We start from the raw sequence: 17,902 nt of genomic DNA, 5'->3' as shown, positions 1-17,902 counted from the left end.
TCTCTAGAAGTCCACTTATGTCATCAGTTGGCAGAAAAGGTCATTCAGGTTGCTATTTTATTCATTTGTTAATACTAAGTTTTTGTTATATGCAAAGCAGTCTAATACAGGAAAATGCATTTATTTGCCTTTTTCTCATTTTCTATTGCCTCATAATCCAATTGGGCTGAAGAAGAGAAAAGAATGGAAGAGACCCCTGTGTGTATTTGTGTATGTGTGTGGGGGGAGGTCTTTGCACTGAAAGCATGCTCTCCCAGTCTGCCCCTCCTCCTTGAGACCCCCTCGCCTCTGCCCCCATTTTCCCCACTGCCAGCCCCTAATCATCTTGTCTTCAAGCCAGAGGAGCCCTGATCCTTAGATGGGAGACTGGAAAACGAATTCCAAAGGATCTTTAAGGATCATTTCAACAAGGAGATTTTCTGATTTCAAGAATAAGTAATTTTTCATCCAACTTTTAAGAGGAGCACAAAACTGTTGTCCTCTTTCCCAACAGGCATAAATAATAAAGGCTTTTGGTACTTGAATAGCACTTCCCTTAGAAGGGTTTCCTGCTCAAAAACTACTGTATCTTAAAGAGGTACCACTTGCAAAACCAATCTTTTACTGAAATAGTGCCTTTGAAAAGACAAATACAAAGTTAAAGTGTTTAAAGTATGTGTGCAGTGATTTGAAGCTTCGATCATTATAAGTTAGTAGTCATTCATTAGTCTTCTATCAAGATGATAGGTCTCTTAGGGCAAGGGCAGGGGAGAGGGGATTTCAGATTCTCCATTTCGTTCACTTTTTAATTTTACATTCTCTGTAGTCAGTGCAATGCAAGGCACAGAGTGGGCATCAGGCAAACCTTTGTTGCATTGAGTGTGTGTGTTTTAATTTCAGAGATACAATCCCTAATTAGTCAGCTAACTCTTTCTGAGATGAATTAATATGTTAATAGCAAGGACTATGTTAATAGCAAGGTCATATGTTAATATATGAGCAAGGACTTTGGAAGGAAATTCCAGCCAATAAGAATTAGCATACATGGATAGCAGCCCATGGATAAGCCACATCGATAAGACTGTCCTCAGGAGAAACATAACTTCTGAAACCAAACCAGGGACATGGGTTAATAAAGAACTTTTGAGCTGCTTTCATGAGCAAGATGAAACTTGCATAAAAGCTCCCTTCTCCGCCTGCTGCTGCACTTGAAAATCTACCTCCCCCCACCTCTTCCACCTTCACTCTCTCCTGTTAGAGGAGCCACCCCGCTCCCTATCAAGACCTAGTCCCTTTATCTGTGTTCAGGTTTTCGTTTTCCCTCCAGCTTCTACCGTTATCATCGCATGTGTATTAAAATTGTTCTCTTTTAACTTTCAAACAAGCTCCGATAGTTCTCATTTACAGAAAAATAAGTAAATAAAACTTTGTCTACCACATGATCTCCTCAATCTATTATACTTCCCCTTTGCAGCTAAATATCTAAAGAGACTCCTCAATACTTTGCGTTCTCACTTCTGCCTCAGTCCTCAGCATAAGCTGGCTGCATCTGACTATCACACTGACAGACAGGTCTTATTAAGTCACCAGTGACCCCTCAGTCATTAGCCCCAGTGGACATTTTTAGTTTTTCCCTGATTCAACTATTATCATCACTCAGCACTGCTGGCAACTCCTTCCTTTTCCTCTTGACTTCTTTTTTATTAATTATTTCAAAATATTAACGGGGTACAAATGTTCTTGTTACATGGCTTGAGTCAGAGCTATAAATGTGCCCATCACCCAAATAGTGTTAATTGTACCCATTAGGTGGGTTTTTGCCTCTCCTCTCCTTGCCCTCCCCCAAGCCCTCTGCTTGATTTCCAATGACTTTTATTTCCCTCTGTGCACTTGTGTGCCCATCAATTAGTTTTAATTTACTAGAATGTATATGTGGTGTTTGTTTTTCTATTCTTGAGATACTTCGCTTAGGCTAATAGTTTCCAATTCCTTTCATATTGCTGCAAAAAGTATTAATTCATCCTTTTTATGGCTGAGTAGTACTCCATGGTATATATATATATATATACCACATTTTGTTAATCCACTCATGAATTGATGGACACTTGAGTTGATTCCACATCTTTGCAATTGTGAATGGTGCTGCAATAAACATTCAAGTGCAGGTGTCTTTTGATAAAATGACTTCTTTTCTGGGAGGTACATACTCAGTACTAGGATTGCTGGATGAAATGGTAGGTCTACTTTTAGTTCTTTGAGAAGTCTCCGTACTGTTTTCCATGGGGTTGTGGTAATTTGCAGTCCCACCAATAGTGTATAGGCATTCCTTTATCTCTGCATTCGCACCAGCATCTATTGTTTTGGATGCTTTTTTAATAAAAGCCATTCTATCAGGAGTAAGGTGATATCTCATTGCAGTTTTAATTTGCATTTCCCTGTTGATTAGTGATGTTGAGCATTTTTTCATATGTTTTTTGGCCATTTGTCTATCTCCTTTTGAAAAACTTCTGTTCATGTCTTTTGCCAACTTTTTAATGGGGCTGTTTGGTTTTTTTCTTGCTGATTTATTTGAGTTCTTTGTAGATTCTGGATATTACCCCTTTATTGGATGTATATATTGCAAGTATTTTCTCCCATTCTGTAGATTTTCTTTTTGCTATGTTGTTTATTTCCTCAGCTGTGCAGAGCTTTTTAATTTGATCAAGCTCCATTTATTTCTTATTGTTTCTGTAATTGCCACTGGGATCTTAGTCATAAATTCTTTCTAGGTCAATATCTAGAAGTGTTTTCCCTACATTTTCTTCTAGAATTCTTATGGTTTCATGCCTTATATTTAAGGCTTTTATCCATCTTGAATTAATTTTTGTGAGTGGTGAGAGAGAGGAGTCCTGTTCCATTCTTCTATGTGTGGCTTTCCAATTTTCCCAGTACAATTTATTGAATAGGGCTTCTTTTTCCCAGTGTATATTGTTGTCTTCTTTGTCAAAGATCAGTTGGCTATAGGTATATGGTTTTATATCTGGGCTCTCTATTCTATTCCATTGGTCCATATCTCTGTTTTTGTACCAAAACCATGCTATTTTGGTTACTATAGCCTTGTACTGTTTGAAGTCTGGTAATATGATGTCTCCAGCTTTGTTCTTCTTGCTTAGTATGACTTTGGCTATTCAGGCTCTTTTCTGATGTGAAACAAACCAAAACCAGTATCACCTTGATACCAAAGCCAGGAAAGGCCACAATAAAAAAGAAAACTACAGACCAATATCCCTTATGAATATAGACACAAATTTCCTCAATAAAATACTAGCAAATTGAATTCAACAACAGATCAGAAAAATATTCCATGACCAAGTGGACTTCATTCCCAGGGATGCAAGGATGTTTCAACATATATGAATCAATAAATGTGACTCACCACATAAACAGAAGCAAAACAAAAAGACCATATGATCATCTCAATAGATGCAGAAAAAGCTTTAGACAAAATTCAGCACCATTTCATGATAAAAACCCTCAACAAACTAGGCATAGAAGGAACATACCTCAAACTTATAAAAGCCATGTATGAGAAATCCACAGCTAACATTTTACTGAATGTGGAAAAGTTGAAAGCATCCCCCCTAAGAACTGCAATAAGACAAGCATGCCCACTGCCCCCATTTCTAATCAACATAGTTCTGGAAGTCCTAGCCAGAACAATCAGCAAGAGAAAGAAATAAAGGGTATGCAAATTGGGAAAGAGGAGGTCATTGTAGCTTTTCTCTGACAATATGATCTCATATCTAGAAAACCTCAAAGATTCCACCAAGAGACCCTTGGAATTGATAAGTAAATTCAACAGGTTTATAATCTCAGTTTATAAAGTTAATATACACAAATTAGTAGCATTCCTATATACCAATGACAGTCCAGCTGAGAGTCAAATGAAAGACTCAACATCATTCAGAATAGCTACAAAGAAAATAAAATACCTAGGAATATACTTAACCAGGGAGGTGAAATATCTCTGCAAGGAGAACTATGAAACACTGAGGAAAGAAATCACAGATAACACAAACAAATGGAAAGGCATATCATGCTCATCTCATGGATCAGTAGAATCAAAATTGTTAAAATGTCCATACTACCCAAGATTATTTACAGATTCAGTGCAATCTCCATCAAAATACCAAGGACATATTTCTCAGACCCAGAAAAAAAAAATCCTCTTGACTTCTGTGACCCTACATTTTCCTGATTTTTCACTGATCTCTCTGGCCATTTCTTCTTTGTTTCCTTTGCAATTTCCTCCTCCCCCTACAGGCCGTTAGGTATTGGAGTTCTCAACTCTTCATTCTAGTCCCTCTATGTTTTTTGCTCTGTATTTTCTCTAGGCCAGTGGTACTCAAATGTGGCTGCACTTTGGGAATCACTTAATGGCCTTAAAAATATTGATTCCCACCCCCAGAGATTTTTACTTAACTACTTTTGTGGGTAGCCTGATTATTGAGATTTTTTTTTTTTCAATGTGGACCTAAACTTTATTTTTTTATTTTTAAAATTTATTTTTTAATTGACAAATAAAATTGTATATATTTATTGTGTACACCATGTTGTTTTGAAACATGTAAACATTGTGGAATGGCTGTCATGGGATTTTTAAAAGCTTCCCAGAGGATTCTAAAGTGCAGCCAAAGTCAAGAATCACATCCCTATCTCTTAGTTATGTCATTTTCACCCATGGCTTTTGTTACTATCTTGATTCAGAAGACTCAACAGTTTTTATCTCCATCCCAGAAATCCCTTTTGAGTGCCTGGCCCAGAGAATCCACTTAGCATTTCCACTTTAATGCTTCAAAGGAAACCTTCTTCCTCCCCACACCTCAAATTCCCTTCTGCTCTGGGGCCTTTGTATCTGTAGTTACCTTCACCTGGAATACTCATCCTCTTTTCCTTTATCTAGGTAACTCTCACTCTTCCTGCAGTTCTTAGTACTCAGTCTATTGGCACATTCTCCAGGAAGCCTTTCCTGGTTCCTCAGATGTCTCTCACAGCACTGTGTCTCATCATTTCAAAGCACTAATCACGGTTGTAATGCTATGTGTGTGATTATTCATTTAATTCTGTCTCCCCTACTGGGCTAAAGATCCACGTTTTCTTTTGTTTGCCATTTTGCCATATTTTGTGAGATCTAAGATGCTGCCTTTAAGATGAATTATTATTTTATATATTACTAAGGAAAAAAAACACTTGCAAGTATCAGATGGACATCTATTTTAAGAGAAATACTGATTTTGATCTTTAAATACCAGGCAAAAATATGTGCATATTAATGAAACAGAGTATTTCTGGGGCCACACACAAGGCCTGGTCTTTAATAGGCACTTACTATTTTATATTTCTTTAACACATTGATTGCCACACTAGGAAAAAAAATTTCCTTGGGGCCATGGTGTTTTATTATGAAAATAGAATAAAAACTTCAAAAACAAAATGATTCTTTCTAATTTAATGAAAAATTTATTTTTTATTGTTTTCTGTACATGAGTTATATGCATCTTGAATAATAGTTGTCACGGCTCCCAAGACGAAGAGATGTGTGAATTACATATGCTTCACGAGGCCTTGGGCTCAAAGCTAGCATGAGTTAAATACAACTCACATAGTAGTTAATGTGTTAAGAAGTAAAAGAACAATTCTTGGGGGTTAAGCTGCCAGTATACTTTAAAAGTTTATGAAGATGATGGGAAAGAATATTTGAAAGTTGGAGAACGAAATTTTGGGATGCAAACATTGCTGAAAGGCAGCTTATATTTCAAGACGGCACTTCAAGCTATTGCTTCCAGCTCATATGTGTTAGTCCTGATTCATCTCCCTGAATGTCTGTGGAATAAAACTACTCCCTAATTTCTTTATTTTAGTGTGTGTGTGTGTGTGTGTGTGTGTGTGTGCATGTGTGTGTGTGTATTCTTTTTAAATAATACTTTATTTTTTCAGAGCAGTTTTAAGCTTACAGCAAAATTGAGAGGAAGGTACAAAGAATTCGCCTATGTCCCCTGCCCCACACATACACAGCCTCCCCCATTATCAACATCCCCCACCAGAGTTACATTTGTACATCAATGAACCTACAATGACACATCATTATCACCCAAAGTCCATACTTTACATCAGGGTTCACTCTTGGTGTTGAACATTGTATGGGTCCAGACAAATGCATAATGACATGTATCTACCACTGCAGTGCCATTCATAGTATTTTCACTGCCCTAAAAATCCTCTGTCCTTTACTTATTTATATACCTCCCTCCTCACCAACCCCTGGAAACCCCTGGCCTTTTTACTGTCTCCATAGTTTTGCCTCTTCCAGAACCATATAGTTGAAATCATACAGTGTGTAGCCTTTCTATATTGGCTTCTTTCACTTAGTGGTATGAATTTAAGTTTCCTCCATGTCTTTCATGACTTGACAGCTCATCTCTTATTTAGCACGGAATAATATTCCATTGTCCAGTGTACCAGAGTTTTTGTTTATCTGTTTAGCTATTGAAGGCCATATTTGGTTGCTTTCAGATTTCTGCAATTATGAATAAAGCTGCTATAAACATCTGTGTGCAGGTTTTGCATAGGTTTTCAAGTCATTTGGGTGAATACCAAGAAGCCTGATTGCTGGATCATATGGTAAGAGTATGTTTAGTTTTGTAAGAAACTGTCAAACTATTTTCCAAAGTGGCTATACCATTTTGCATTTCCACAAGCAATGAATGAGAGTTCCTATTGCTCCACACCTTCACCAGCATTTGATGTTGTCAGTGTTTTGAATTTTGGCCATTCTAATAGGTGTGTAGTGGTATCTCATTGTTGTTTTCTTTCTTTCCTTTTCTTCTTCTTCTTTTTTTTTTTTTTTTTTTTTGTGTGTGTGTTTGTTTTTTAGACAAGGTCTTCCTCTGTCACCCTGGCTGGAATGCAGTAGCTTGATCATAGCTCACTGTAGCCTTCAACTTCTAGGCTCAAGAAATCCTCCTGTCTCGGCCTCTGAGTAGCTGGTACTATAGGTGTGTGCCACCATGCCAAGCTAATTTTTCTTATATTTTTATAGAGATGGGGTCTTGTTATATTGCCCAGGCTGGTCTCAGACTCCTGGCCTCAAGCAATCCTCCTGCTTCATCCTCCCTCCTCATCCTCCCAAACTTCTAGTATTGAAGGTGTGAGCCACTGCACCTGGTCTTCATTGTTGGTTTTAATTTGCAAGTCCTTAGTGATGTGTGATGTTGAACATCTTTTCATATGCTTACTTGCCATAATTGTATCTTCTTTGGTAAAGTGTCTGTTCAGATTTTTTGCTCATTTTTTAGTTGGGTTGTTTATTTTCTTAAATAAAGGATTTTATTGGATGGGGAGGCATGGGCAATATATATAACCTGAACTTTTGTAACCCCATAATGAGCTGAAAAAAATATATGTATATAAAAAAAAGGATTTTATTTAAGAGTTCTTTGTATATTTTGGAGAACAGTCCTTTATCAGATACATCTTTTGCAAATATTTCCATCCACTCTGTGTCTCGTCCTCTCGTTCTTTTGAGATGGTACCTTTTTTTTGGCCTTGTTCAAGTTCTTCAGGTGCACTTTCTAGAGGCTACTGGAGAGAAACATTCTACTGACCTCTTTTACAAGATCTCCAAGAAAAGAAGGAGGTTCTGTCAATTGTGTATCTGTGTTCAAGTGTTCTTTTCCCACTTGCAAAATGTGGAACCAACCTCCAATTTTGCATTCTGACTTAAATAATGGGAGATATCTTTCATGTCTGGATCAGGAAGGACAACACCTCAAAGGAAGTAATTTAAGACATATGATGGTGGCCCAGGAATTCAAATCAATAAAGTCTCCTATCTCCCCATAGGTCCTGGCTTATTCACTCCAGAAGTAGCACATTTCCAAATGCTCCAGCCAGATCTGACTGATGTCCCAAAACAGAACAGCTCTGAGCTATGATTTCTTTGCCTCTCCTGTTTCAGTTTCTCTGTAATGGCAGCCTCTTTGGTTAACATTGTTACCATTTATTTCCTTCCAATTTCAACCTATAGCTCAGCAAGAATTGGAAGATTGGAAGAAAAGGAGGTTGTCTTTGTTTTAAAACAAATGATATCTCATTCTCAGTAAGGTGCAAACCAAATAGAAGGCATTTTTCAAAAGAGAAAAGGCAATTCTGTTTTTTCAGGGTCTTTCAGGGGGTAAAAAAAGTCTGTGAGTTAATATTGTTAATCTGAAGTGGAGCAGGGAGGAATAGAGCAGGATGTAGAATGGGGAAGTTGGGTACTTCTGGGTGAAGTCTTCTGTGTGATTTAATTGGTCTGGTTGAAGTGCATTAACAGAATTTTTGGCATTCACCTATTCAAATATAAATATGAAAGTGAAATACTAGGTCGACTGTGTGTTGGGTGTTATTTTTGTTTTTTGTGTTTCTTTTTTTTTGCCTTTGATCTTTTGATGACCTATGCTAATACTTCCTTCCCTCTCTCCACCCAATTTTCTGCTTTTATTTCCCTCTCATCGTAGCAGAACAGGTGCCCTTTTCATTTCAGAGCAAAGCTGAACATTTATTGTCTTGTATTTCTTTAAACACATAAAAAATCCTTGATTTTTATTAACTTTCTTGAGCTTTAGGATAAAATGTTTCTACCCTTCTCCTCTCACATCAGTCTGTATTTTGTTGTTGCTGTTGAATTGTCACTTTCCAAGGTGCTCTTGGGTTCCTTGCTTGCTTGTCTCTGCTCACCCACGTACCAAGGGTGAATGTCAGGGTGGGGGTGGGGACATGGTCCAGAGTACAGTTATTCTGAGTCTCATAGAAATCCCTATTTTATTTTATCATGCTAACACTTTCCACATTGAGGACAACACAGTGGAAATTTCCTCTAGGATCACTGGTGAATTTGTCACATGGATGAAAAAGCCCATGTTACTCTCTTTATGTAATAAATAATACATAATACAAGCTCTATAGGGAAAAATTAGTGTCTTTTAAATAATTGATTTCTGTCTTTTCTCTCTCTTTCTCCCTTTATCTCTCTCTCTCTCTCTTTCTTTCTTTGCCTGAATCATTGTGACTTCATGTGCATATGTGATAAATTTCCTTTCAAATGCAAAAAAAAGTAAAATTTTCAAGTAACCCTTTTAGACATTTGAAACATGCAGAAAAAGGCAAAAATCAAAAGGTAGAGACTTGAGACAGCCAGTGGGCGGATGGCCTGATTTAAGAAAGCTTCCAAGGTGCTTCTTTTTATGTCAGTTGTGAATAATTCTGCTTTGTATCTACTTCATTCCTCTGTCTACTTTGAGAGAAAGAAGTTCAGCAGATCAGTGGGGTTTTTTGGTTTGTTTATTTTTTCCTCCACTAATATTTAATTATTATGCATACTTAATTTTTTGGTGAAAGTAGGGGATAATTCATGGAAATTAAAGTTAGGGTTTTTTCCCCTCTCAAGTACTGTCTTATAATTGTGTGGTGCTTCATATTTGCAAAGCTCTTCCCCAGAGCCCCGTGAAGCAGCTGTCTGACTTCCCACCCACATCAGCCCTAATGGGCTAGGTTGTCTGTGGAAACAAACGGCCCCAACATCTCAGTGTCTGAAAGGAGGAAAACTGGTTTATTGCTTATCATCCATACCCATCTTAGGTCACAAAAGTGATCTACTTATCGTAGACACTCAGGACCAGGCTAACAGGGGCTCCCTCTTGACACATGCCATCATGATAACAAAGGGGAGAAGAGGTGAGAGCATAACCACCATGTCCCCTCACGTTTCATTGGTCAAAGCAAGTCATGGGGACAAGTTTGATGCTATTAGGGCAGGTCATTGTAAACACACACCAGAGAATGGCAGAAAATATATGTGGACAACCATATTGTCCTCCATGGCACCTTACAGGTAAGGGACTTGACGCTCAGAGATACTCAGACAATGGCACATGGTCATGTAGGTAAACAGAGGGGAGTCGTGTCTTCTGACCTCAGTGCTGGGTTTTACTGACTGCAAGGACCACCTGACCTACACCTGCCTTCTCCCTCCTTCTGGAAAGTGGAAGGGCAGCATTACCTGCTTCTTGTGTATCCTTTGCATCTTGTGGCTCATTAAACCCTCTTATTTTCATATTAAAATCTTATATTGTCTTAGATTCTCAAAGGCTCTCACTCAGGGGTCATGCGGTTATTCTGCTTAATGGAGACTATAAGTGTGACTTGGGAGTTACGTAACTGAGTAGGCAGCTGTCTAGTCTAATTTTAGAGAGCTGAAAAGACTCCATAAGCACACCCCCCACCCCCACCCCCGCTCCTCCTTGCCTCAAGCTCCCCCTAATACGTGCTATTTTTAATAGCTCTCATTAATTGAGGCGCATATGTGTCAGGAACTATGCTAAGTGCTTTACTTTCACAATCTCACTTAATCCTACAGGATGAAGAGCATCAGTGCCCCATTTAACAGATGAGAAGTTCATGCTGCTTTAACTTCCCCAAATCGTGCAGTCAGTGAGGGGTTAAACTCTATTCCTTCTGACTGATAAACCCGCGCTTTTGACTTCCATGCTTTGTCGCTTCCGAAAACAGGAGACAAGACTTTGCATTCCACAATCACATATGAAATTTCCATGCAGACAGCCCGGGAGAGGGATGAGTCCTTAGCAAAGTACAAATAAGGTCCTTTAAGGACAGTCCAGTTTTAGAAGGGGAAGATTTAAGCAAATTTGGAGGAAGACTTGGAGAGTAATGCTATGGGATGGGAGTAGGAGAGGAGAAGTCCCCTGTGCTCATTTCTTAACAAAGTAACAAAGCGCCACAAACTGGATGGTTCATACAGCAGAAATGTACGTACTAGAGGCTAGAATTCCAAGATCAAAGTGTCGACAGGGTTGGTTCTAGCTACAGGCTGTGAGAGAGAGAATCTGTTCTATGCTTCTGGCCTGGCTTCTGGTAGCCTCAGGCATTCCTTGGCATGAGGATGATATTCTCACTGTGTCTATTCATCCCGTCTTCCCTCTACACATGTCTATGTCCCAATTTCCCCTTTTTATAAGGACACCAGTTATATTAGATTAGGGACTCACTCTACTCTAGTATGACCTCATCTTAACTAATCATATCTAATCACATCTTTGTTTCCAAATAAAGTCACATTCTGAGGTACTGGAGGTTAGAACTTCAACATATAAAATTTAGGGAGGCACAATTTCAGCCCATAATGGTCCCCAGTGAGGACTGCTATAGCTTCCCCAGAGGCTGCCTGAAAAGGCAGTGACCCAGCCAAGGAGAAATGGGTTGTAGGTGCCCTGGGAGTAGGGGACAGATTCTGACCAGTGGGAGGCATGAAATTGGAGATCTCTGACCCCGTGGCCTTGGAAGCAATACAAGTCATTGAAGAATCATGTGGTCCTGAAAGCCAGGCCAGTGTGTGCTTTATAAAACAATCACACTTCCTACAAGTCTCTGCTTCCTACCAAGGATCAGTAGTCTGCAATGTAGGGGAAAAGGCACTTCTATTCAAAAACATTTTCTTCTGCTTTTTAAAGCCATTTTGTGTCTTTTTAGTCCCCACTGAATCTCCTTTTAGGAATACTATCTCATCTCCAAAATAATCATTTTTATATTTTATTTTGAATATTTCACTGGATGGAAAATTGGGGATAAACTATTTAGGCAACACATTAGTATTCATGGAAGAACATTTTTTGTTTCTCATTACTGAATATATTTTCTGCTGAAAATCTTCTATCATGCTCCCCAAAGGTAGCATTATTTTGAAGCTACAGTGATTAGGGATAAAGAACTGAAAAAATAAATCTTTCTGAGCTGGTTTGTGCACTTCCATTTTCTTTTCAACCTTGGTCTCTGATGAGCCTTCCAAATACATAAGAGCCTTATAGACAAATCACTTAAAGAGAAATGTGCTTGATCTCCTTGGGTTCAAAGGATTTCATGGAAAACTTCCATGTGCCAAAGCAATTGCAGCTATTCTCTCTGCCACATTAACGTTGCACAAGTGTAATGTGCATGTAACTTTCGTGCCCAGGCACTAGGGACAGCCCTCAGCCATTCTGATTGAGGTGGATTTGTGATTGGTGGGCAGGGTGGTGTGAGGCTCTTAAACACTGGGCTTGAAGTCAGGACTGGTCGAGATCTAACTTCCCTGTAAACTGGGCATGTGACCAGGCCGAACGCTTCATCTCTTTGAGCTCCAGCTTCCTCATCCTATAAGGTAGGGAGGAGGGGTGTAGATGGTCTTTAAGGTGCTTTTCAGTATAACATTCTGCAATTTGTGATTCTCATCGATTACAGATACAGTCAAATCACTGGCCTATTGAGTGAGAAGAAGCAGTTACTCCTAGTTTACGTGTAACTAGATCTCCTGCTCATGACTTTCCTGATATGACACTGGATGTGTTAAGGGAAATTCTTATTGTCTAACTTGGTGTAAGGAACTCGTTTAGCCAGAGGGGTCCTCTTTGTAGGGATGAGGTGTCTCTTAGTTAATAAAGATTGCAGAACTAGCTGCTTGGACTAGTGACAAATGAGAGTCACAGCCAGGCCTCAGAAGAGTCGTAACATGATGAGGCCATTTCGGCCTGGGAGCTTTGCCACAAGCATACTGGAGCTAAAAGAATAGACCTCAAGTTACTTCAGCACTGAACATTTGGGTGCCCCGTACCCACCAGCCAAGGAGTATCGTGACTGATGGGGACAGGAAAGTTGAACACCCCTCCTCCAACATACCTGGAAGCCTTCTGAGGACAGAAAGTGTTGGTGAGCTGGTCTTCTGAAAGACTGTGCCTTTTTAAAATGGACCTTTAAATGTTTAGATTGAAGTAAGTTTAAACCACTCTGGATAGCTACTTAACTTTCTCTTTCAGCTTGTCATCAGATGAGGTCTCTTAACGGGGACCACATCAGCTATAGACCAAAATAAAGAAACTGCATTCTCTTTATGCATCTGAGCTGTGCTATAAATTTTGTGAGCTCTAAACTTAAGGAACCCCATCATACACAAAAGAGGTAAAGATAGGGGATGCTCTGCAAAAACAGAGGGCAAGGGCCTTAATCTTCTCCTCTTAGTCTCCCCAGCATCCCAAGGCACCTCTGAAAGACAACATTTAAAACCTCTAGTGCTGAGGGTTTGTAGCAGCGTGGTCCTCAGTGTCAATCTTAGCTCCCCAACTTACTAGCTGTGCGGCCACAGGCACTCCACCCATCCTCTCTGGTGGGATTATTGTGAGGCTTACATGAGAGAATGAATATATGTAAAGCAGAAGCCTAGGGCTGTGCACACAGGGGTGAGCCATAGATGAGGATGGTAGCATCACATTGGAAATTATGGGCAGCGCCATGGTTGGTTCTTCTGCAAGTTACATTTCATTCACTTTGGGACCTTACCAACTTCTAACCGCTGTAACCAAATAGCTAGACTCATGGGGAAATCAATCTACACTAAGTCAAAAATCTCAGTGTTTCTGGTTCCAGTTCTAAGTGGATTAAAGTAAAAATAATAAAAAAATAAAAAATAAATAAAAAAAAATCTCAGTGTTTTGTCCTCAAAGAGAAGTTTTCATTTCAAAAAGAAGAAGGGATCCCACTATGTTAAACGTAAAATTGGCAAATATTCCTATAGCCCAAGCAAATGGCAAGGTTTGAAAATAATTTCCCTGACACTTTGCTTCATGCTCTATCACTTTGTGGTAGTGAATGAAACAATCATCTTGATTGAACACCACCAATGAAATCTAATTTCCACCTTGGCAGAATTGTTCTCACACCTTCATTCACAAAATGTTTCAAGAGATACTCAGGCTACCAGTAAAAATTTCTCACTGCTCAGGCGCTATGGAGATGCCTAGGCAAGGTAGCTCAGTTGCATTCAAAGTAATTTACCAATACTCAGGGGATTGTATGCATTGGTGGACAGAACCCTGGGGGAGATAGAAGTCTTGGCTTGGCTCATCCACGAGTAAGTGGCTCAATGGGAACAAACTCCATTATCTTTATTTATAGAATGGATTTTAATATCAACTTCCTGAGTATTTGGGAGTTTTAAGTGACACAGGTAAGATTTAAGGAAGAAAGTTATACACTGTAAGGCGTTGCTTATTTTTATTGGTTTTTGGACTATCTTTGCCATCCAGTGATGTCCTACATGCCCTTTCATTGTAGAGGTGCTTATAGTCTCCTTCTGTGGTTTGAGTATAATTCCATAGTATAAGTTAAAATTCTTAGGATTTCTATATTTTGGCATTGAGCATTGAGCAGAAATATGGGGAACAAAGCAAAGTCTTGGTGTGGTGTCAAGAGAGCCCCATTCCTTCTAGAAACTGTCCTAGGGCTAATAGGTTAATGGTGCTTCTTCCAAGATGCTAGAAACCCACAAAAGCAAAGGTAAGATCACCTGACAAGACCTCTGATTCCAAGCACCTTAGAACCAGGGGAGAAGGCCACATTTGCAGACTTGCTCTTTCCAACTCCCCACATACAGCTACCCTTGCCTTTAGCCAACCAACCCTTCCTATACTGCCTCCCTCTCCTTTCTGGGAGGGAATGGGAAAAGATGCATTGTGAAACAGGTAAGAGCATTCACTGTTTTAAGCCTTTGTCAAAGCTGACGTGAACTAGAAATGGTGTTGAGGAATCATGCATGCTGATGATTATCACCATGGCCCATGCAATAAAAATTCCAGGTTGTGAACCAGAGAGTGAGGCCGACTGATGAAGACAATCTCTTTGGTGCTGGTGATCATACTAAGCAGATCAAAATAAAGTACCTCCCAGGCCTTCATACTGTCAATATTTTAAAATATACTTTGACATCGTCAGAGCCTCTTTTCATTTTCCATATCAGATATGTGTTAGATACAACCACCACCTGCTTTTAAATCAATTTCCTTTTCCACACAAGCAGCTCTCTGTGTTATGTAATCAGGAATCAGGAAACCACAATCCACACAAATTGCTTCTCTCTGCTTTTCAAAAAGACATAATATTCATCACCATAAAACAAGGTCAGTTCTGTGCTTCTCTCCTATATTTGAAATATATTAAATGGAGCAATAGCAACGCAGGCATTTTAGGAGGCAAGGGTGGGTTTCCCATTGAATACTCAACTGAGAAGCAGCAGCATTTGGACACTGTTTCCAATGACACTGCATCATGCCCTGGGTATACGTTCGAAGTCTGGTTTAATACACAGTGTAAAAAATAGGCTTAGGCCCTATGATATCGCTAAGTAGTCTTTGTCACTTTATATCTAATTGCTTTTATCTCCAATTTGAAAGAACAGGTTGAAAAATTACAGTAATCAGAGAGAATCTGACCATAAGTTTGCTTGAGAATCTTCTAAACTGCTATTTATCTAAAGCCTGAAGCTAGAATCTCATAGAAAAGGGTCCATTTTTTAGTAGCTAGAAATAGATATCTGTCAGAGGCTTTGATCAGGAAAGCAATAAATGAGAAGTCCTGGATGTCAGTATAAAATGTTGCCCTCATTTATTTTTCTGGAAAGAAAAAATATATGTAGAAGAACTTATGATCAAAGAGACAGCTGCTAATTAAACCTTTCACTTCCCCAGAGAAATAAGCATGTACTATACAGTTTGAAATGTAAGATAATGATAAAAGGTGACTTCTGTTCCCCAATGACACATGTTTTGCACCTAAGAAATAAAAATCTATACAAAATTTTTTTCTCATAAAATTATCAACATCTCTTTTGTTTTATCTTTCAAGGGGCTCTTCAGAATAGCATTTGCTCCATGGAGGTTGGCTCAATGCAGACCAAGCTCTTTCCAGAGTCACTCCAGCTCTAGCTACAAGCTCCATGAGGTGGGGTTTGAATGTGTCTTATACATCACTATATGCCCAGCACCATGTATGAGGCTTAGCATAAAGTGGGTGCCAATGACCAAATGAATAATTTCCCATATTTTTGTTCATGCTCTTAACACTGTCTGGACTAATCTAAACCTTTCTATCAGCCCACATCAGCCATTTCCTAACTGAATGCATATATATGTCTTCTGCAAAGTGTTTCTGGGCAAAACTCTATCTCCACTCATTGTGTCCTTATTATTAATTCATAGAGAACTCACTCTCTCCACCTTGATTCTATTTACTGTAAAACATTCTCTAATTGCAATTTCCCACCTCAATTGCAAGTTCTCTAATGACTGAAAACATGTATTATTTGTCTGCCCCTATAGGACCTAGCATAGTGCACGCATTTAGTGGGTGCACCACAAACAGTCAGAACTTGGAATGTAAATGATGACAAGTCTTCAAACACCACATACCAATAGTGAAATCTGGCATTACATGGGGCCATAATTTTTTTAACAAGATCCTCTTCCACATCCGAGCCACAAACCACTTCTTCCTCCCCACCCAATCTTCTAAATCATGAGTTCTCGAAGTCTTCATAACGAGAAGCTAGTTATTGTTGACGTACTCTCAGCCCTATCGCCTTATTCACGAGGTTGGTGAGACAACTCATCTGTCCAGGATGTCCGTCAGGTGGGCTGTAGATTCTAGGGGAAGGTTGTGCTGAGGTTACAAAACAGTAAGAACTCAACTTTAATTGCTGAATAAAAAACAGTCAAGCTCTGAAACTAGAAGGTGCCATGTATTTAAAAAAGTGGTATGATTTTGTGTGTAGATGCAAATGTTTGATTATCTGTAAGAAAACAGAATGATTCTAATCTTTCCTTAAAATGTAAGTCTAATGAGAAAAAATATGACCCTCCTCAGGGACCTGGGCAAGATGAGTAGGCTTATTTTAGATGACAGCCCTGGGAAGTGGTCTCAGCCTGGGTTCTCCCCAAAGCACAGCCTGGCAGAGGTGTGGGAGCAGGGAGTTGACTTAGAAAGTAACCCAAGGCAGCAAGAGTGAGGGCCAAGGAAGCAAAACAGGGAAGGAGGGTAAAACAAAAGAAAAATGTTGAACTGGCCACCATTACACTCCATCCCACGGGGCTTTCTGAGGAGCCTACTAACATCAAAGGAATGGAAAAGGGTAGCAGTTGCCCATCAGCTGCTGTCCCCTGTGTTCCCACACTTCCAGAGAGGCTCCAGGGCAGGTAGCACGGACAGGAGGGTCCAAGGGAGTTGATGTCAGGTGGAGCCAGTCCAGAGCTGGTTGAAGCCTGCCTGGAAGTGGTTGCCATTTCAGGGCTAGAGGAAGAGGAGGAGCTGAGAAGATCTAAGCTGTGCAGAGGACAGCTCTGCTGAAGGAACATTCTCTGTGGCATCAACACTCCCAGCAGGTTGTATGAGCCCTGATGGCACAAAGGGGCCTGGCTTCTGATGTGCTGACTGTCCCCATGTTATGAAAGGCCTTCAGCCACATATGGCTCAGATACAGAGCCTGCTTAACTTCTTATGAATTCAGTTTGCTATACCAAGCCTTTGTCCTCTAAGCTAGGGAATCAACCCAGCTTAGAGAGGAGGTGATTCAGCATTGCTTACTAAGAAGCCCAACTCCCAGGCAACGTTGACAGAATTTGTTATAACATCTCCTTGGAAACCATTCCAGTGTCTGAGCTGCAGAGTACCCAGGCATCCCACAAATATCAGAGACAGGTGCTAACAGGGATAACGGAGGACAGAAATCAAAGGCTGCCCTTCAAGTGGCGTTATACATATGCAACCTACTAACAGTTTTGGTATTTGTTGACTTTTCGTCCCTAAATTCATCCAATTGCCAATTTGATTATGTCCTTCATCTACTCAAAAACGATTTAGGAAAATTCATCTAGTCTTTTGACCCTAGGCAATCCCATGATAGATTTATAATCAATAATATTTAAAGTAAAACAAATTCATCTTCTAAGCCAGTAACTAGGAAAAATGATCACTGCCAAATAGCATTTAGAGTTCACATATTCCTAGTCACTCAATAGTAGCCAAGAGG

The sequence above is a fragment of the Eulemur rufifrons genome, chromosome 6, assembly GCF_041146395.1.
Source record: "Eulemur rufifrons isolate Redbay chromosome 6, OSU_ERuf_1, whole genome shotgun sequence".
NCBI classification, from domain to species: Eukaryota; Metazoa; Chordata; class Mammalia; order Primates; family Lemuridae; genus Eulemur; species Eulemur rufifrons.
The sequence above is the reverse complement of the archived record's forward strand: the minus strand, read 5'-3'. Positions refer to the sequence as shown.